The sequence below is a fragment of the Triturus cristatus genome, chromosome 6 (assembly GCF_964204655.1).
Source record: "Triturus cristatus chromosome 6, aTriCri1.1, whole genome shotgun sequence".
Lineage (NCBI taxonomy): Eukaryota > Metazoa > Chordata > Amphibia > Caudata > Salamandridae > Triturus > Triturus cristatus.
In genome coordinates this window covers 1,749,803,058-1,749,824,603 of record NC_140589.1, presented here as the reverse complement: position 1 = coordinate 1,749,824,603, position 21,546 = coordinate 1,749,803,058, and the positions used below count along the sequence as shown (strand labels likewise).

The 21,546-nt window shown below is 44.9% G+C and overlaps 1 long non-coding RNA gene across 1 annotated transcript in view; it reads right to left on the bottom strand.

The window, feature by feature from the left end:
• The window catches only part of LOC146821921 (uncharacterized), a 52,502-nt gene extending 32,090 nt beyond the window's left edge, over positions 1-20,412 (bottom strand). The window contains exon 1 of the long non-coding RNA XR_014962786.1: positions 20,386-20,412. This is a non-coding gene — a long non-coding RNA (uncharacterized LOC146821921). The remainder of the gene's footprint in view (positions 1-20,385) is intronic.
• Positions 20,413-21,546: the final 1,134 nt, after the last annotated feature.

The window sequence follows — 21,546 nt, the reverse complement described above, 5'->3', positions numbered from 1 at the left end:
ATAGCTGTAATTTTTGGACCCTAGCTCTGCCAGCACCTAGGGAGACCTAGCAAACCTATACATTTTTGAAAAGTAGACACCCAGGGGAATCCAGGATGGGGTTACTTGACTGCCTCCTACCAGGTTCTGTTACCCAGAATCCCTTTCAAACCTAAACTTTTTCCAAACAAACACATTTTCCCCACATTTTTGTGGTGGAAAGTTCTGGAATCTGCGTGGATCCACAAATTTCCACCCACCCCGCATTCCCCAAAGTCTTCCAAGAAAAATGGTACCTCACTTGTGTGGGTCAGCCTAGTGCTCGCGACAGGAAACGGCGCAAAACGCAACGTGGACACACCTCAATTTCGCAGTGAAAAATGACCCTTTTTTGGCAAAGTGCCTAACTGTATTTTTTAAAACCATAGCTCTGCCAGCACCTAGGGAAACCTAGTAAACCTATAGATTTTTGAAAACTAGACACCCAGAGGAATCTAGGATGGGGTGACTTGACTGCCTCCCACCAGGTTCTGTTACCCAGAATCCCTTGCTAACCTAAACAATTGTCAAAAAAACACATTTTCCCCACATTTCAGTGGTAGAAGGTTCTGGAATCTGCGTGGATCCACAAATTTCCACCCACCCCGCATTCCCCAAAGTCTTCCAAGAAAAATGGTACCTCACTTGTGTGGGTCAGCCTAGTGCTCGCGACAGGAAACGGCGCAAAACGCAACGTGGACACACCTCAATTTCGCAGTGAAAAATGACCCTTTTTTGGCAAAGTGCCTAACTGTATTTTTTGAGCCATAGCTCTGCCAGCCCCTAGGGAAACCTAGTAAACCTATACATTTTTGAAAACTAGACACCCAAGGGAATCCAGGATGGTTGACTTGACTGCCTCCCACCAGGTTCTGTTACCCAGAATCCCTTGCAAACCTATAAAATTGTCTAAAAAACTGCATTTTGCCCACATTTCTGGAATCCGTGTGGATCCACAAATTTCCACCCACCCCGAGTTCCCCAAAGTCTTTCGAGAAAAATGGTACCTCACTTGTGTGGGTCAGCCTAGTGCCCGCGACAGGAAACAGCGCAAAACGCAACGTGGACACACCTCAATTTCGCAGTGAAAAATGACCCTTTTTTGGCAAAGTGCCTAACTGTATTTTTTTAACCATAGCTCTCCCAGCACCTAGGGAAACCTAGTAAACCTATACATTTTTGATACCTAGACACCCAGGGAATCCAGGATGGGTGACTTGACTGCTTCCCACCAGGTTCTGTTACCCAGAATCCCTTGCAAACCTATAAAATTGTCTAAAAAACAGCATTTTGCCCACATTTCTGTGGTGGAAAGTTCTGGAATCCACGTGGATCCACAAATTTCCACCCACCCCGAGTTCCCCAAAGTCTTCCGAGAAAAATGGTACCTCACTTGTGTGGGTCGGCCTAGTGCCCGCGACAGGAAACGGCGCAAATCGCAACGTGGACACCCCTCAATTTCTCAGTAAAAAATGACCCTTCTTTGGCAAAGTGCCTAGCTGTAGTTTTTGAGCCCTAGCTCTGCCGGCACCTAGGGAAACCTACCAAACCCACATTTCTGAAAACTAGACAGCCAGGGGATTCCAGGGAGGTATGGCTTGCGTGGATCCCCCAACGTTTCCTTACCCAGAATCTCCTGCAAACCTCAATTTTAGCTGAAAATGCACTTTTTTCACACATTTTTGTGTGGGAAAGTTGTGGCATCACCCGGCTGACACAAATTTCCTACCACCCAGCGTTTCCCCGGGTCTCCCGATAAAAATGGTGCCTCACTCGTGTGGGAGGCCCAAGTACCCACGACAGGCAAGGGCCAAAAACGTAGTGAGGCGACATCAAAATTGCCTATCTCAAATCGACCTGGTTTTGCAAGGGGGTACCCTGGGTTTTTGGCCCGGTGCTCGGTGGCCACCTAGGGAAACCTACCAATCCCACACATTTCTAAAAACAAGACACCCGGAGGATGCCAGAGAGGTATGGCTTGCGTGGATCCCCCAACGTTTACTTACTCAGAATCCCCTGCAAACCTCAATTTTAGCTGAAAAAAATCACATTTTTCACACAGTTTTGTGTGGGAAAGTTGTGGCATCACTAGGCTGACACAAATTTCCTACCACCCTCTTGCCTCATTTCAGTTTCGGTTTCACTGAAATGACATCAGCGCGACGTGCGCGCCGATCGTCATTTCAGAGAAACTGGGGGGGGCCCTCGGGAGCTGGGGAAGCTCTTCCCCAGCGCCCGAGGCTTTAGTGGAGAAAAGGGAATCCCTCTGGTACCCGCACTAGAGGAATTTCCGGTGCTGGATGTCATGATGAGCTGGACTCGTCATGAGCACACACGCACTGTGTGCCATGACGAGTCCAGCTCGTCATGAGCACTCAAGGGGTTAAATTCAAAGTCACCACAAATCAAATCTAAATGCCCCTTCTGCAATCCCGCTCCTGTAACACATGGAGTTCCACAGGAATCAGTCTTAGTTATGCCACATTTTAGTCTTAATCTTGAATACTTTGGTTACATCAACAGATGCTTTGACATCTCTTATCACAGATATGCTAGCAGCACGTAGCAATATCTTAGGTCTCTTTGCCTGCCGATATGACTTTCGCTGAGATGACTCGTAACAAGATTCAATATTTGACGTCTTCTCATCATCTCAAGTTTAGACCAAATAAAACTGAATTCCTGTTCACCTCACTCCAAATGTTGTGATGCATCAGTAGAGAAATGGCTAGATTCTACTCCTATCTTATATGATCTAAAGCGCTGGATTAATGGGCTGTACATGTGATTCTAAACTTAGTCTCCAAAACATATCAATACAACGGTCAATTGTGGCATGGTATGTCATCAGCGGAAATTTATGCAGGTTTGAAACTGCTCTTTCCGGGACATGGCATCAAGGTTGTGATCCAAACTTTGCTACCTTCCAAGCCTGCTGCAAGAAACTGGGTTACTGGATGGAAGTGTGGGGGTGGGGGGGGGGGTGAAGCCCTTCTCAAGCAGCAACCACAGTTCTACTCAGGGTAAAGTCAAAAGTCAACCCTAACCTGTGCTCAGCCCTCTGGTTGCTTGCGGGAGTGGAGCTGAACACAGCCCCATACATCTGAATAGACTGTGTCCTGTCTCCATATAAAAGGCTTAACAAACCTGTATTGTCACTGCAGCCAGCTTGGAGCCAGGACAGGGGAGTCAGGAAATGCCATGCACTTCAAAGAACCTTTCTAGAAGCTTCTCCTGCCTTCTACGAGAAGCCAAGTTATAAAAACAGGACCTTCAGATCCACTCTGATTCTGGTGCTTTGATCTTTTCGGTGCTAGATTTCAGTATTCATAACTCTGGTTCTACTAAATGGATTTATGTCGTTTTGGGGTTAAATAATTTATTAAAATTTGCTCTATTTGTCTAAATGGATTTGGGATTTTTCTTGTACTGTTTTTTCACTTTATTACTGTTTGTGAGTTGCATAAATACTTTACCTATTGTGTCTAAGTTAAGCCTCGCTGCTTTTTGTACCAAGCTACCCAGGGTTAAGCACAGGCTAATTTAGTGACTTTTTTGTGGCTCAACCAGCAAGGGATTGTGGCTGTCGCTTGACCAGGGCTCACACCCCTGTCAACTAACAACCTACATTTTCACAATTACATAGGCTTTTCCATGGAGTATTTAATATGACTTATAGTTAGATTCAAATACCATGTGAGCAGTATATTTGAGGCAATCGTGGGACAAGAGGGACTCAATGAATATTTATTTAAATGTAGATAGCCAAAGGTTTTCCCAAAAATCAGATACAACATTTTACATAATCATATACCGATTTTTTACATAATCATTCACCAATTTCTAAGGAGCATCACTAAATCACTGAGCATTCCTCATTGGCATGAGTTAACTAATCTGGAAATTTGAGATGGTTGCAAGATCTAGCAAGATCATGGGATGCATGTAGGAGAATGAATGTAAGGAGCCGAAACGAAATCATTGGCACAGAAACAAGACAAGTTTAATTTACCAAGTAAGGTCACATTCATTGACTATTTCCAGTTCAGGGTGCTGCCTTAGAGGGAATAGAGACAAATACGGTTTAATCTGTCACAAAGGAGGGATTAAAGATGTACGTAGTGATAGAGCGCCATGTTATTCTGAACTTTTAGGGGTGAATTATAATCACAGGTAGTCCGCAACCATATCTTTAGAGTGTAAAACATTAACGTGTGGGTATAGAAATGTAGTACTAAATTAGCATATAATAGTGCGAATAGAAATGTAATCATGTCATTTATGAAGTTAAATGTAGTGTTTAATCAGAAATGTATTTTAGATGGCGCATAATGAATTAGTTCACGTATAATGTGATGCATTAGGTTTAAACGTGCACCATATTAAAGTCTGCATGAGTAGAAATGCTTATTCATGTGTGAAGCGTAATGAAATCAATGCTTATGGTATGGTTCTAGAAATGTGTGTTTAAAATGTGTAAAGGCCTGATCGCATATACGTTTAAAAGAAAGGCCTATTCGTTCTTATGTTAGCTGAATATTGGAGGCCGAGAATTGTTTCCCTTGGAAAGGCTCTGGGTTTTGAGAAAGTCAGCGGAGCTCAGAGAGTGGAAAGTTTCTTGTTCCCATGTTTCTGTTGCAGGTGCAAGGACACCTAGCTCGTTAGGAAGACTAACCCTTTGTTTTAGGAGTTAGGATGGTAGGAGAAGCCAACATGGGAGTATACTGGAATGCAGAGATGATACTTTCAGCGGCGAAGGTGCCTGGGACCCAAGGTCAAGCTAACCGACTTTGGATGAAGTACGAGTTTCAGTGGAAAAGTACAGGAGGAAGACCTGGCTAAAGAGGTGTGACGGATGGCGTGTTCTACGATTTGGGGATTTTGAATTAGGGACAGTGCCCAGTGAGTTGAACAGTTGAGGATTAGGTGAGGAGCTAGAAGGAGCATCTTAGAACGAGCTCTGTAGATTTGGCTACTTACCTATGCAAAGTGAGTACTTCGAGGGAAGCATTCACTACTGACACCTTTTTCTCTCTTGCCTGGGGAAAATGTTAAGTTGGGATGTCATCTTAGAGAGAGAGTAGGGATATACATATATCGATTTTTCTTTTAGGTTGATGACTTCTAACATAGAGATTGGAGCAGTTATTGGTTGCCTAATGCTTCTGGAGCTAACTATTCTTCTTATTCTGAGTCGGATGAGACTCCTGCGTAGGATATTCTTTGTATTAGTGCCCATTTATGTTCTTAACCTCGTGATTATGTACTTGTATGTGCAATTATTTTTGGCTTTGTAATAAACCCCTAAATTTGGTAATTCGGAGTCAGTGATCCTTTGGAGTTTCAAATTGGTTTTGATTTGATTTTGTGATAAAATTGGATTTTCTTCCCTTTACACTATTTAGCAGATAGAAAGATCCTGGCGACCTGAGAGCATACTTGGTGATGGTAAGATAGATAAGAATCCGGCTTAATCAATAGTAAAGACAATCTCTGTGAGATATAAATTGTTGATGCAGAGAGGAGAGCCATCAAGAGAGATTCAGGGTAAATGGCAAGATGTAGGGGTAACATTATCTAAGGAGGCGCTTATTTAGGTTTGAGAGACAACACGAAAGTTAACGAGAGGTTTCACACCATATCTTACTTTACCATATTTAGGTTATACTACACCCTAGCCAAAATACAAGGCTGGTTCCCACAGACTGATCTAAAATGCCTCTGATGCCCAATAAATGGCTTGTGGGAGCATCTTTTGGTGGAATGCCACTGGTTGCAAGGGGCTATGGCTGCATGTGCACAGTTATCTAAGTTTTGTAATGGGGTGAAAAGCAGATACAGGAAAGAAAACTGCATTAACTGGGCTCCATGCCTCTTACAAGGAAAAGTGGAGCCATGAGGACAATATACTATGGTGCCGATTAGGATCCTGGAAAAAATTTCCCCAACCGAATTGAATCTGGACTTTTTTCCGTACAAATGGTAAAAGCGCCGTACAAACTGCCAAGTACGATTCGTATGGGAAAAAGTCCATACAAATCGCATTGGGAAAATTCCCCTACACGTCCTCGGGTCGGGAAAAGTCTCCGACACGTCCCCGGACATTTTTACGTACAAATGGGAAAACTGAAGTCCCAATGCGCAATTACGATCCGTCCCATCCGTCCGATTGTACAACTGTATGGAAAAAAGACCGTCCGGAGCGAACTCCCATAGCAACCATGGGGATGTCCAAACAAGTGCCTGGTACGCGCCGTAACCCCCCCCCCGCCCCCGTATGTTCGCGCCGTACCCCCAGCCCCCCCGCGGATGGTCACGCCGTACCCCCAGCCCCCTGTATGTACGGAGCGTACCCCCCAGCCCCCTGTATGTACGGAGCGTACCCCCATACCCCCCAGCCCCCCGTATGTACGGAGCGTACCCCCGTACCCCCCAGCCCCCCGTATGTACGGAGCATACCCCCACCGTCATATGTACGGTGCGGACCCCCAGCGCTACGCGCTGGGGGTCCGCACCGTACATACAGGGGTGGGGGTACGCTCCGTACATACGGGGGGCTGGGGGGTATGGGGGTACGCTCCGTACATACGGGGGGCTGGGGGGTACGCTCCGTACATACGGGGGGTGAGGGGGTACGGGGGTATGCTCCGTACATACGGGGGTGGGGGGGTACGGGGGTACGCTCCGTACATACGGGGGGCTGGGGGGTACGCTCCGTACATACGGGGGGTGGGGGGGGGGGGTACGGCGCGTACCGGGCCCCCTAATCAGCTCGCATCGCTGCGTACTTAGCTTTTCCGGCACTTTTTAGGTGCCGTAAAAATTTTCCCATCCGGACTGCAGTCGGTGCGAATCGTAATTGCTGGGACGTAAAAACATGCCTAACTCCGTCCGGACGTCACGTCCGCAGTGTCCCGGATCACATTTGTATGTATTTTTCTGTCGGTTGGTCTTTTTTCCGATTCGTACGGGAATGGTGTTTCCGTACGAATCGTAATTGCATGTTTGTAAAGTTTTACAACCCGGTACGAGTCGGACGGAGAAAAAGCTCCGACCCACGGTTTGTACCGGGTTTTTCCAGGATCGTAATCGGCCCCTAATGTTGTTTCCTCAGTGATGAGAAAACTCACTGAAAAAAAGTGCATGGACAAGCCGCGACTCACCATCCAGGACTAAAGAATTAAAAGAGCTGATAAGGTGGTGGAAAACATATTTCAAGAGACCTGGAATTCTCATGCAAGAGGGGAAAGCCTGGGGACAATAGCTGCAAGTAATTTAAGGCAGAAATAAAATAACTTTTGATAGCATTGGAGAAAACAACTGATATTTGTAATAAGGGTGGACTGAAATTATGGACTGTGCCAGAATAGGATCTAACGAAAAGGATTATATGAATTATCTTTGTACTGTATGAGATGAAAATATTGCATACTATGTTACTCTTAATAATTAAAAAAACTAATATTGACACTGATTATATATCTACATTTTCTAATGCACATTTCACCTGCCCTTTTATTAGGGTATTACAGTCCCAACACTCTCTCTCTTAATTCCTGTCAAACATACTCTGAGATTACTTCCACCTCCTTCTTAAGATGCAACCAGGTTGGGTGCTACCTCAATTAAACTCCGAACATCTCTTTTTCCCTAACTGACACTGTTTTGTGAAAACCTTTTTTGCGTCCTGCTTACCTCTTTCAGAATCCTTACCTCTGCATCCTTTTCATTGCTATACAGAGTCTGTCGCATTATACTTAAAGCTGCCTGCTCTGCCTGCGGTTCCCTCAGGCCATTTTAATTCCTTCCATGTGGCCTCTGCGCTAGTCGGGCCATCTTCTCATCCCACTTCGTCTACCTTCCTCTCCACTCATCCCTTCGTCTCTCACTCTCTTCTGGTCCTGCGACACCCTTTCTCGTCTCTACTGGAACACCAACTCCTGTAGCTGCTCCTCCCACTCGTTTAACCCCTCTTGCACCCTCCCCCCTACATTGGCCTGTATTGCTTCTCCCTTCCCTCTCCCCTTACCCATGCTACCTCAATGTGCCCATCCCTTACTCCATTTCCCCATACTCCAACCTGATAACTCCTCTGCTTGAGGTGACTTGCCTCTTCCTCCTTCCCTTGTCCCTCACTACCTCTAGCACCCCTGCTCTCTCCCTTCTGAAGGCTTGCCCCTCCTTCTCCAATGAGAATTACTCTGGTCTTGGCTAACCCTTCTGCTTTTCCCTCTTCTTGCCCCTCACTCACATAACACTGTTGACCTACCATTCAAAGAATCTAAAATGTGCTGCACAGTCCACCTTCAGGTAATCCCTGGGGAAGCTTCAAAACCTTCAGAATGCCACCGGTTAATACTGCCTTCAGATGTCAGCCACCCTCCACCAGGTCTGATAGTGGCTCCCTGTTATTGGGCCTCACCATATGCAAAGCCTCTAGTAAGGGCCCTTTGGCCTCCCAATCACTTTCCATTCCGGGTTAGGTCCTAGGCAGATTACTAACAGTGGGGCCTCCTGCCAGGGCCCTACCACATACAAACCTCACTCTTTCCTTTCTCCTTTCAATAAGACTGTGCTATTTAGAGGGATGCTAGACTTCAAGCCTGCCCCCGCTAGGGTATAAAGGACTGGTGGCCTAGCCTGCAGCCCCTCAGAGGAGCACGGCTGCCCCTAATGTTCACCCCTGGAAGCTCAGTGGCTAATTGTTAACAACATTGGTAACAGGAAGCCTGCCACTCTGATCGCGCCCTGGAGTTTTGGTGGACTCTAGCCAAGTGTATTAATTAGGTCATTAAATAAACAGAGGACTGGTCCTTAGTGAAGGACAAGGCCTCTGTTTGCTCCAATGACCATTATTCAAATGAATTGAATTGACGTCCTAGGGGAGGGCATTGGTGAACCTCCACCGTCTTTATTTTTAGGTTGGTGCCCATGTGGCTCATCTGCAACTGGACAATCAAGAATGGTTCCAAAAAGTGTGGTAGGGTCATGCAGGGCTGCATCGAGCAACTCCTTAATGGTACACCCACTCTATCGCTGCCCACCAGCTATTACAACATTTCACCTAGTTAAGGCCCCCAGCTGGGGTGCCATGATAAAGCAACGCCGATGGGGTCAACACCCCTTCCTGCTGTAGGTCCATGGACATCTTAAGGATTTTGGAGTGCCTGGGCCAAATTTATTTTGAGGGGCCCTGTTCGGAAAAGCTTTAATCCACTTTCAGCTCTTCTATGCACTCTTTGGCCAGGTCACTGACAGTGCACAGGCACACTGGTCCAAATTCTAATATTCACATCAGTTCACTAATATTACTGAAAATAGTCTCTGAGACACAGCCCCATTTCTCATTTTTGAGGCCCTGTTTTTGTCTAAAAGAACTTATTTGTGGATGTTGTATGAAACATAAACACAACATTTCTCTGCAAAATGTCTGTAACAGGCTCTAACACATCACCCACATTAAAAATAAATGAAAGGAAACGGGTATTTAAAACAATATGTTTAAGAATTATTCAAGGTCATCAGGGTAGGACTCTCTGCAGAACAGGGATGGCTCTATCAGGGCCCCCTGAAAAGCTGGGGCCTTGGGCCAGAGAACACTTTGCCCATGCCTTAAAACATCTCTGTGTAGGCTCTTTGGCAGTCCGCTAGCCCCATCCATCGTCTGCTCACTTCTCACAAGCAATTGAAAAAACTGGTAAACATAGACTGTTTCCCTCAATAGTCCCTTGAGGGGCCCCCTACAGGCGTCTTACAGAGGGAATAGGAAGCCCATCTGTTGTGCTCTGGTGGCTACTGAGAAAAGGCGGCGTTGAGATGCTGTATTGCTGTAATCCTCCACTCCTTGATGCTGGCGAGCCAAACGGTATGCATAGTCTGTGTAAACCGTAGCTGTGGAGGTCCTCTGCTGGTTGGCCACTCTAACGCCTCCCTCGTTGCCCGTTGATATCCATACACTAGCCTCCTCTGAAAAAAAGAGGCATCTAACCACTTGTCCAATATAGTGCATAGTAGTTAAGGGCCCAAGAGGGGCACTGAATCAATGACTGAATAGCGCCCACAAAGGCAATAGAGATTCTTCCTTCTCTCTGTGCCATATTCTAAAGGGCAACTGGACACTGGGCAGAGAGACCCAAGGTCTGCGCCATCCCTTATGGTGGCAAATGCCAGGCATGGTGGCTCAGTGAGCTGAACATCGACCACTGAAATATGGAGACAAAGGTTGCACATTTGAGCCCTGGCAAGGTCAACCCACTCTTCTGAGATCAGTAAACTGAGATGCATATTTACAAGCCCCTGCGGCGCCGGTGCATCACTTTGTTTGACACATCGGCGGTGCAGTGTAGTGCTCCATATTTACAAGGACACGTAAAGCCACACTATGTGGCTTTTCGTGTCCTTGTAAATATGGCCCCATTTTCACGCAGCACTTTGCATGAAAGGGCCGTTCCATTGGTGTTACTGTGGGTGTTCCCACACAACACCTATGGATCCTGATTTAGATTGTCCCTTCCTGCACAAAAACAATCATCCCCGCAGCACAGGCACGCCGTGCATCATGGTGCAAGGGTACCTGCGTTGGTGCAAGGTAGGCGATTGTGCACCAGCGCAGGAGAAAGCTCAGGGATACGTCATATTGTTTTAAATATGACGCAGCCCTTTGCTTTGGAAGAAACGCAGCGCGGAGCAGCCAAATGGCTTGCAGCCCCGCGCTGTGTTACTTCATTTCATTGTAAATACTTTTAAAATGGGTAAACACTTATAATTAGCTGAAGTCCTTATGAAGGACTATATGGGGCAAGCTGTTACTCCAATTACTCCAATTAATTATCCTATGACCCACTGGTGACTCTATTCACCCAGCACCGATGAATGTATCATAGGTATGCATTTAAAAGAAGCCTTAGTAACTTGCGTAATGCATAGGACCAATAACGCCCTAATTTCTATCTTGTTTATATACATTTTACACTCCAACAACAAGATGCGGCCTTAGATAACCCTACAGCTAGTTGAGAGGAGCAGATGTCTTTACATGTATTTATAAATTCACTACATTCCAGATTAGCACAGCCCGACGTAAGCTGCCCTATTAGCAGGCGCTACGGATGATGTCAGTGGGCTGAGGATAAACACACCAGGAAGCCTCTGTACAGACTTGCACTAATCTTTTTTCCAGACAATTTCTATCTACAATCCCTCTGAGAGCTCAGAAATAAAAAGCCGGTGAACTGTCCTACGAGGTAATATCGGTGAAAGTATTTTCTACCTTTGGCTCCAAGTTGCAATGTTCCCAGAAAATAAGAAAATAATGCTCATGTATTATTAAATAGAGAAACCGTTCAGAAAGAATGAGTTTGTGACTTAAGACCACCTTACCCACAAAAGTTGTTTCTGACCATAGGCGCTGGAAGTAAGGCTGCTGGGGGTGCTGCAGGATGCTGGAGTTCAGAAGGTGAATGAGCAATACATATGCCTTACATTTTTTTTTGTTTATGTTATCACATTTGATGTGATTCAAAGACAGATGTCAAATGGCAGGTTATGTTTTCTGACAAATTGCTGCTTATTCTTTTAAAGTGGGGACTCGTGTTTACTGCTCTCTCTCTCACTGCAGAGTGAGAGGATTTTGTAAACTGAACTATGTGACAATCTTCCTGGAGTACAGGGAGTGCAAAAGGAAAGACTTTAGGATATAATTTCTTTCTAACACACATTACAATTTAAAAATCTACAAATAGAATATATTAGCAGATGGGAATGCACAAATGAAGCATATTTTGGTAAATCTGAAGTGGGATGAAATAAAGATCTCAATAGGATCAAACAAATCAAAACACTTTAGTTACTGATGCATAAATTAGAAATATTCACTGAAACCGATGTCCACACTTTATCATTTGTGCACTATATAGTTTCATCAGTGAAACTGTATGTCTATGCACATTTAATCAGCACTTCAATGAACGTATGCTGTCTAAATGACCACGCTATACTTTAATCAAAATATTTGCAACAGTGTGTTCCAAAATTCAACACCCACTATTTATTGCACCCATGCCACTCTTCTGATGAATACATTTGCTACACTTGTTGTTTGTGAGATAGTTAGAATTTTCACATTCCCTTTGAATTCAGTGATCTAACATTGATGGCAGCACCCTCACTCTGAAAAGTGTTACTGACTACAAAAATACCAAGAACACAAAATCCACTTTATTCGCACTTGGAAAGTGAATAGCACACAAGCCAGAAGCACCTAATGGATATCAGCAGCACTTTCAATTATGACGCTGCCCACTCGAAACAGGGTACGTACTTGCACACATGGCTGCATCTATTAACACACTTTTATGCAGCACCCATGCTTATGAGCAACGGCACACACAGATACCCATAGACTGCATTCTGGGGAATGAGTTGCCCCCTGTGTCAGGGGAACTGGGAGGGTCGGCCGACACAGGCCCCCTAACAGCTACCTTTTCTGGGGGTACCATTCCCAAGCAGAAGGTATGGGACCCCAGTGGAGGACAGGGTGAGAAAGAGTACATCCCTGTCTGGTCAGCCTCAGTGTTCAGACCCTGGGCTGAGTGACCAGTCTCAGGAAAATGCCCCTTAATTGGTGGTAGGTTAAGTGGAAAAAGAGTGCGAGGCACCTGGGGCTGCTGCCCCCCACTTTGAGAAACCACAGACATCAGAGAGCCCTGGATGGCCTGGGGCCTGACTCTTGAAACTGACAACTGCCAGTGGCCTCTGTTGGTTGCTGTCCTTGCCATCAGAGTTTTACCTGGGTTGGGGACAGAAGTCAGACCCCAAGGTGTGGAAAAGGCCACATCACACTGTTGGCCATGGTGGTACGGTCTGACTACTTGGCTGCATCTGTGAGGAAAGTAAGATTAGATGCTGCACAGATGGGGTCTACATATGAGGAGATAGGTTACCCATGGATCATTTCAGTGGCCCTGCGAGTATAGTTAGAGCAATCCAACTGGGTTCAGTGAGACGTAGAACTGGCAAGTTCCCCTGCAATAGTAGACCATTGTCCATGTTCTATCGCCCAAAGCAGGGAAGTCCATCAAGGGATGGATTAGTCTACCTTGGCTTTAAACTGGTGAAGTGTTGTATTGGAAATGGCCTTTTCTGCAGGGTCACCCTCAAACGTTTTGCCTTCCCCGCCCCTTTTTGCTGATATCGTTTTTGTTGGAGCTAGGATTCTGGGCACTTTACCACTGCTAGCCAGTGCCAAAGTGCATATGCCCTGTACTCAAGACATGGTAACATTGACTTATCCACAATTGGCATATTTAATTTACTTATAAGTCCCTAGTGAAGTGCACCTCCATATGGCTCAGTGTCAAAGGGAGCATCAGCTTTTCTTTTTCTAGACTAACAAACAAGCACTAGATCTTCTCTAGTGAAAATAATGTCTTTTGCATGTCAGCTCTTGTCTTCATAGGCCTTCATTTTCATTTTACGATTCAAGTCTTTTGTATGGGTTTTTCCTCAGTACTTGATCTTCTGTTAGTCCATTGAGGTAACGGGGTCATCATGACTCACCCGAACATCAAGGTTGCAGGGCTTTCTCATGTGGTCGAGTGTTGAACGGTGACGGTAAGCTCGGTGAGTAGGATTCAAAACAATCTTACGGTTGAGCTTTTCCAATACAGCACGTTGAACAGCTTTCTTAACCCCTTCAGTGCGGCGCGGATTATCGCGCCGTGCTGAAGGTTCGTTGCGCGGGCGGGGCCGTGACGGAGCGGTTCCGTCATGCGCACAGTGCGACCGACGCGTATGACGGAACCGCTCCGTCACACGCATCGAAGGGGTTAAGAGTACTCATGAAAAGTTCAACAAGGCCCTTAGCCTATGGCCAAAGAGGTGTACTCTTCTGATGCTTCACATTAAGATGACTGAGAAAAGTCTCTTAATACTCGACTGTTGAAAGGCGGGCCATTGTCAGATTTTTAAATTGCAGGAACACCCCATGTCGCAAAGATGCCGTCTAATCTCTTGATGACTCTTACTTGAGTGACAGATGAGAGATCTTCTATTAATGGAAAACAGGAGTATTCATCAACAATCACCATCAGGTGAGGTCCATTGTCAAGAGGACCTAAAATGTCAAAGGCAATTCTTTCCCATACATGCTTCGGCAACTCTGACATGTTTAAGGGTTGTTGAGTGGTTTTCAATTAAAGGCACTTGCATAGATGACAGGCCTTCAATCCTCTTCCAACTCCCTTATTAAGATGAGGAAACCAGACTCGGTCTTGGATAGCTTGTTTTGTGGCAACAATTGCACAATGTCCTTCATGGGCCACTTCAATTATCTGTTGTCGCAGACTCTCCGGAATAACAATTCTCAAACTTCTCAAGATAATGCCTTCTTGAGTAATGGACAGTTAATCTTTGACATTTCTAAACTTTTGGCATTCACTGTCACTGGCAAGAGGTCGAGTGTGCTAGTTCCAGAATGTATGTGTTATAATGTCTTTTAGTTTTAACATGTCACTTTCTTGACTCGTGGCAGTGACAATTTGTTCCAACAAAATGCCAGCTGGTATGTTTGATTTCGCAATGAAGTTTATGCACGCTTCAGCCGTATTGCAAGGGGTACCATGGCACTGTAGAGACACTCTTGAGAAGTGTAATCGTGTCTTGTAATCGTAGACCTCAACGTTCAATGTGAGGAGGCATCTTGGCCTTTGAAATGCCACAGATGGTCAACCATGCTTAATGATCCATCATATGCGTGAAAGGCTTTCCATATCAGAATATGTGGAAATGCTCACAAGCCTACACCACTTCTAAAGTCTCTTTCTTAGGTTGTGAATACGCATGTTCAGTTTGGAATAAACCTTTGCTTGCATTTGCCACAATGTCTCTTTGAGAATTTGGATGTCCACTGTGCTGTGCAAGAATTGCGCCTACCCCGAACTGGGCTAGGGTCAACAGCAACCTCCGTATGAAGCCTTGGATCAAAGTATTCCAATTCAGTAGTGTTTTCAAGAGTTTGTTTGATTTTCTTGAAGCTTTGCTCACATTTATGTGCACTGTTCCAACCTACCCCATACCTAACATGGTGTGTCAAGCCTTACGCCTGCTTCAAGCAGGCGCAGGGTTTTGACGCATCAGCGTTGGGAAAGTGACTCAGTGAAATCTTACAGGCTTCTTTGATTTGATGGTATGTAATTTCGTCAGCTCACAGCATTTTCTTCATGACTTCTTCTACACCTTCACCAGCAAGATTCTAAGATATTTGATAATCTTCTTGTTATCTGTTTCTTCAAGCACATCAATGAAATCATCAAATGTCTCTATCCAACCAGTCTATATGTCACCAATATTTTTGGCGGTATCAAATGGTGGTGGTGGTTTCAGGAAGGTGGAGGCATTATAACCATTTATGTAATTGGATGACACTTTCTTCTGTCAGCTAGGACCTGTTTCATTCATGCCATCTCTAAGACTGGGTGCTTTGATGGCTTTTGAGTCATCTTGGACAGTCTGTAAGATCTTATTCTCCCTCTTGGTCTCATTGGAACCCTTCACCTTTCTGGTAAGCTGATGACCGTTTCTTGTATCCTATGTGCTTTGCTTCTAGGCATCTCTTTTTACTGTCCTACACGGGGTTGTTCTCTGCTTCGCAGAACTTCTGATCACAGCATTATCTTGCAATTTGCTGTCGCTATTTGCTGCTCTTTCAAAACCTGGTTGTATCCTCCAATTAATGTTATCACTCAGAATAACGTAGAGCTTTAGGTTGCGTAGTAACTCGCTACCTCTCTTTACAGCCTTACCAGCAGGTTCTTGGCCAATGATGTGTAGACTACTCAGTGAAGCTTTCGTTGTCTTCAATTGCTTCACACTGGCCGGAGTGACGGTTTGAGTCCACATACGCCAACCGTCGATTCTGCACTTTGACTGAGGTACACACGTGGCGCGCACAAGCAACTCGACCATAGCAAACTCTCTGGCAGAGCACTGTCGATCTTCAGGTCACTTATCCCCTATCTAGTCGCCAGTTGCACCGTCCTACCCAGCCTGGGTACTTGCCAATGACTATGCCACACACAAAGCTTGGTATTACATGTCTGTATTTGTCTGCGTGTAACCATGAACGCAACATTCTAAGCCTGCATTCACTTCGCTACACTCTAACACTTATGTCACAGTTGTATGGAGTCCATCAGGAGCCAAAAGGGTTCCTTCATTGCGCATTCACACAACACTATAGTGTGCAAGGTTGAAAGACGTACTTCAAAGATAGTGGGGTGAATGTCACTGTACGTAAGCATGAGGGGTTGAAGAGAAAGTGAGGACAAATGTAGCAGCGCATGTCCACCATTTTAGAAGTTGACAATCTTCCGCGGTGTAAACCGATGTGAAGAAAAGTGCTCCAGCTGTGTGATACAGGTCTCCATGAGTCAGAACAGGGGCCTGAAGAACTTTGAGAACCCATATTGGCTTGTAATGCAGTACATTAGTAGCATATAGTGTGTTTCCTGTTTATGTTGTGTGTAGCAGTGCGGAAGTCTCTCATCCCTTCCTAGAAACATTTGTCCTTGTTTTCCAAGAGCTGCTCCTTGCATAGAGTGACTGTTGTGATTTATTACTTGATTATTGCATCCTCCCTATTGATGTCCTCTGCCTTGCTGCTCACCCATCGGTGATGTCATTGGAATGTTTGGAGTGTTTGAGTTGGAGAGAGATTCAGTTGGAATGGATGGGCTGAGCAGCAAGGAGGCTGCTCCTGGTGGGGCCTAATATGTATCTATCTTGTTTTCTGTAACCAACCAACAAGGAAGTAACTTGATGAATAAATCTACTATCCTATTCTACATCACTCAGCCTACGTACCTTTCTTCTTTGCAACACTGGCGACGATCTGGAAGAACCTTACGCATGGAGTAAGCAAGACCAAAGGAACTAAAGACATTAAGGTATAAAAATTTATTTTATGAGTGAAAGCTACGGATCTCAAGCAAACTGGCACCCCCACCCAAGCCCCACCAGTGACCCGGTCATCAGTCGCCCACAACTCAAGGTGCCAGTTCCTGCTGCATTGTCCCTGTATTGGCCTGCTGTAACGTGCTGTAACCTACAGTGGGAGAGCATTTGTGACCTGGATATATATTTCCTGCTACATGGACAGCATACAACCTGGGCATCTTAGGATAATTTTGAGTGTTGGCCTGGGACTTGAGCATTGTACAACTTTTCTAACGCTTCGTTAATTTTGATCGAACACCAAGGGGGCACTGTGGGCGGCTAGCTGTCAACTGCCTGCATGTTGAGGTAAGCACCATGATTGAAGTTTGGAGCCTTGGATACATCTCCCAGTGGGGAATGTTTAATTATAATGGAGCCTGTTTGAGCCCATTTGTGGTCTGGGCAGTCTGCACGATCGTTTCCCCGCACTTTCCTTGTGTTGCAGGTGAAATTTGGAATAGAGAGCCGACATACCTGCTGCTGGCGTGAACTTTTATTGTGGTGAGACTTTTTATTGTATACATATACTGACTTCTCTACCCCTACACAATTGGCAGTTTCTTTTCTACTTTTAAAATTTGAAATCATGTGCGTGTTGCCACTGTCGCGTGCACTCTTACCTGCATGATGGAGTCCTGCAGTTCGTTCGGGGAAGCCTCTGTGATTTTATGGTTTCTGCGAGGCTCTGGGCTGCTGAGAGTCGCTTTTCAGCATAAACGTGCCGTAAGCCATCCGGCATGGCGTACATTACGTGCAGCCATCTTGTGTTTGGCTGCGGCTGCTATTTCCAAACTGTTGAACAGTCCTTACGATGCCAACATCGTTATCTCATTTTCTCAGCTATTTACAATGCAGCAAGTGTGGCGCGAGAAAGTACAAGACGGGTAGCATTTATGGCTCATTGGATGTACATTAACAACGCTGATCAAGCGTATGGACATTTCCGGTGACGTCGCTGTGTCCTTTTGGAGAAATCTTTGGCATTGAACTTTGTGCACCAGCGCATCGGGTGGAGACAGCAACATGCAGCTCATTGTCAAAGAGTCGGTATGGTGAGGACCTCGTGTGAGAGATCGCTCACCGGAGCAACACACTTCAAATTTGGTCCATTTTCATTGCTAAAAAAAATGTGTGGTGGTGTGTTGAGATTTGTTGGTAGGGAGGTTTTTGTTGAGGTTGTGCCCCAGTTATGATTCATAGGGATGTGCGAGGTTGTGGGGTGGTGAGTGCCCGAGTTCTTGTTTTCTAGGGCGGTGAGTAATTACTTTGGTATGGTTGTTCTTGGGAGCACATGCTCGATATTTTGCATGTTCTTGTTTTTCTGTCACATGTTGCTCCATTGTTCTGCTTTCCTACTATGCTTTTTCCTATGTGAGGGGGTGTGAGAGTGTTGTGTTCTTGTTTTGAATCTGTATGGAATAGAGGGAGTGTCCCTGGTCATGTTAGTGTACGCCTTTGAGTAAGTTTTGCCTTGTGTGAGGTGCTTGGACTGTGCGTTAAGGGTGCGCACATGAGAGGACTCCTTCTTATGAAGCTTCTCTGACTTACCTGTTTTGGTGATACCCTCTGAATGGTTGTTACCTCGTGAGAGGTGTTGGACTGTGCGTTACGGGTGCGCACATGTGAAGACTCCTTCTTATGAAGCTTCTCTGACTTACCTGTTTTGGTGATACCCTCTGAATGGTTGTTAACTCGTGTGAGGTGTTGGACTGTGCGTTACGGGTACGCACATGAGAAGATTCCTTCTTGTGTAGCTTCTCTGACTTACTTGTTTTGATGGTATCCTGTGAGTGGTGGTTGCCTCGTGTGATGTGCTTGGTCTGTGTGTTGTGGGTCTGCATGTGAGAAGACTCCTTTTTGCTAAGCTTCTCTGGTTTACCATTATTTTGTGTGTGTGGGTTGTCTATTACACTAGTGTGAGTTAACGTGAGTGTGTAGTCACTGGTTTATAAAATGGAACGCTTTTCTTGTCTTTTCCCTATCTTTTCTAGTTGGGGTTGGGCATGTGATTTTTAGGAGATTGTTGGACATCTTGTTGTGCATATTTCATCTTGCATACAATATTGTATAATAATTATAGAGGGGGGATGTGTTGTGATTTATTACTTGATTAGTGCATTCTCCCTATTGATGTCCTCTGCCTTGCTACTCAGCCATCGGTGATGTCATTGGAATGTTTGGAGTGTTTGAGTTGGAGAGAGATTTAGTTGGAATGGATGGGCTGAGCAGCAAGGAGGCTTCTCCTGGTGGGGCCTAATATGTATCGATCTTGTTTCCTGTAACCAACCAACAAGGAAGTAACTTGATGAATAAATCTACTATCCTATTCTACATCACTCAGCCTACGTACCTTTCTTCTTTGCAACAGTGACCTCTCGTTCAAGTAATGCCTTTTCTCGGGCAGGACTGCACGCCTCCACGCTGAGCCCCTCGGTGCTTCAACGCGCATGCGCTCCCCGAGTTCCACAGCTGCTTGTGATATCGCCGGTGTAATTACGACCATGGAAAGGAAAAGCGCTGCAGCCGCAGAACCCCAAGGGCCCTGTAAGAGTTGTCGAAATGGTTTAAGAGGCACATTGGTCCAGTTTGTTACTTATCCTCTTGTAAAGTAGAAAAGAATCAAGGATAATTTGTTGGAAGTCTTCGTGATAGAATGTTATTGAGCATAAATATTCCAGGAATGTCGTTATTAAAAATAATAGCATACAAAGGAGTGTCATGTTTTTAGTATGTATTATGAGAAATACTTCAGCACAAAAAAACTAAATTTTTCTGGATTTAAAGCCCGGTCTGCCGTTCCTGTGTGCAGTGTACACAATAACTTCATTGCATTCGGCCTAAGGCATGAAGTAGAAACCTGTAATTTAGTCTTCTGCGCTAGGAGTTACCTAGCTGATGTTTTACAACAAACAGAGGAAAAGTAGCCAGGCCTATGAATGGCTCGAAGTTAGACTATGATTATGCCACATTAGTTGAACAATGAAATGAAATGAAAAGAGTTTTTATAAAGCGCGATGGCTACCCTGAGGCGTCCCAGCGCTAGCGAACTGAGTCCCAGCGCTAGCGAACTGAGGGACTTTGCAAAGCTTTTCTGTACTACAGAATTCTGCAGCGAGGGCAGTTAACTAATCTTTCCACACAAGAACACATCACCCAGGGGCTGAAAGACCCTCAAGGTTCAAGAAGGGGGAGGGGGCTCTCCTCCTGTCCAAGTTCACATCTGCATTCCTTTCCAGAAGTCTTGAATATGCCTCGGTTTTAATGAACTGGTTTCAGGCCTTTTAGCCCTCCGGGAGCAGCAGGCGCTTGGTTGTCTGATGGGTTTAAGCGCTATATAAATGAGTACGGTAAACAAGTACTGTGTTAATACATTACCTCGTATGCTCTGTACTTTTTAGAGAAAATCTGCAACAACAAAAAAAATAGAAATTACAATGAGAAATTCACGGGAACCAGAACAGAGCGTTAAAAAGCTTAAAGAGTTTTATTAATATATATAGAGGAAAAAAACTGTAGAAATGCATTACTTGGTCACAGCCAAATACCATAATAACAAAACCATTACATGATAATGCTGTTCGTTTTTACAAGGACACAACTCTAAATTTCCATTACAATACAACTTATTTTACCATTATTTTATTTAAATAGAAAAAGCACCTTTATGGCAAAATGATTCTCCTGCATTCAAAGCATACTGCAATCAAATGGGCATAATCTATGCAATTGGTCAGATTGCAGACCCATAGCTCTCAATGTATCCTATTTTGAGTGTGGTATGGATAGCAAGTCCTCATTTTAGGGTCAGGACCACTAAAATCTAGGACACGTAGACCTGTATTTCATAAAAGGAAAAATACAACAACAAAAAAAAATATTATATATTGTTATAATAAAGTGTGTGAGTCCACTGATGGACCAATCAAATACAAAATAACTATTTGTGATCCACGAAAAATTTACCAAATAAGACCTATAATTGAAAGAGATTGGGGGGTCTATTCATTAACATTTAACGGCGTGATCAACGCAAAATCTTTTCTTACTAATTTACTTTCCAGCGCTAAACTTGTTAGCGCTGAAAAACACTCGAAAGTAGTGCCAAGGGGGCGTACCATGGGTGGTGAATGTGCATTCCCATGCAACCACCCAAAGTTCCTGCTGCTAAATCCTATGGGTTTAGCATGAGAACATAGTGCCCATTTCACATAGGCGCTATGAAAGAGAAATGCTTTAATTTCTCCTTTCGTTTCTGTCTTTGTATGCGTGCTGCACTGTACAGCACACATACAAAGGGGGAAAAGGTTTCAAGTTAGTCCAAGCATGGTATTTTACAAAACCTATGGTAGACTCATGGAAATACCCTAGCACTATAATCCAAAGGTGTGTCTGTGGCACACGGCTGCATATTTCTGCGCCGGCACTAAGGACAGGGGAGGAGAGTGCCATCATTCTGTAAATGTGGGGAGAGGATGTGACCTCTCGGCGACAGCTGCGGACTTTGGAGCTGGGGAACCAGGTTCGAGCCTTGGTGTC